Raw genomic sequence first — 997 nt, forward strand, 5'->3', positions numbered from 1 at the left:
CGCGGGATGTGGAGCGCGCCTGCCCGATAGATTGCGCGCGCACTTCGACTGCGCACGATTCCCTGATTACTTCGGACCTGGCTCCTGCGCACCTGAACCCGGTAAACATCCCTCAATCCACACTCCCTTATATCCAATTTAATAAATGAATTTTGTAGTAAGACAAACTGTTTGAATTCAGACTGTAACGGCGGTCTGCGGAGGCTGACGCTATCGCGACGCGCGTGCGACGGCGTGCCGGACTGCGCGGACGCGGCGGAGGAGCGCGGCTGCGCGCACTGCGCGGCGGCCGGCCAGGGGGCGCTGCGGTGCGCGCTGCACCCGCGCTGCCTGCCGCCGCACCAGCGCTGTGATGGCATCCCGCACTGTCCTGATGCCAGCGATGAGGCGGGTTGCTGTAAGATTCATTTTATTATTTATGCTCTATACATCATTTACAAATAATATTTTTTGCTATTTTGCGTCATTTAGTTTTTTTTTATTATTAACTGAATTACTGTTTCACATGGCAAGACAAGACGTCATATGTTGGCATTAGAAAACTACTCGTCGAAAATTTCCAAATGAGAATTGATATTAAGTAACATCGATGGAGTTATTTTCAAAACGCATATTCTAAAGATAATAATTATTGCTTAGCGCTTTGCAAAGCACACAACTATTAAAATGAATAGTAGGCCGGGCTAACTGCTTGTTTGAACCTGTGGCAAGGTCTTCTTGATCATGCGGGTAGCGACTAGCGACATTCTCTACTATTAGGTACCTTACTAATAATAGTATCGACAAGCACTTTTAGCGCTAAAACATTATTTTTGCAACTGTTTGTATGTATGTACTTATGTTTTTGTATGTTTAAACTTGATAATAATGAAATATCATAGTTTAATTGACTATTTAACAAGATGTGTATTTCCAGTATGGGTGACTCGTTCGTTGACGTCGTGGAAGCGCGAGACGAGCGAGAGCACGCTGGGCGCGCGCCGCAGCCGCGGCGGCT

Source organism: Papilio polytes, unplaced genomic scaffold (assembly GCF_000836215.1).
Source record: "Papilio polytes unplaced genomic scaffold, Ppol_1.0 DF821289.1, whole genome shotgun sequence".
Classification (NCBI taxonomy): Eukaryota; Metazoa; Arthropoda; class Insecta; order Lepidoptera; family Papilionidae; genus Papilio; species Papilio polytes.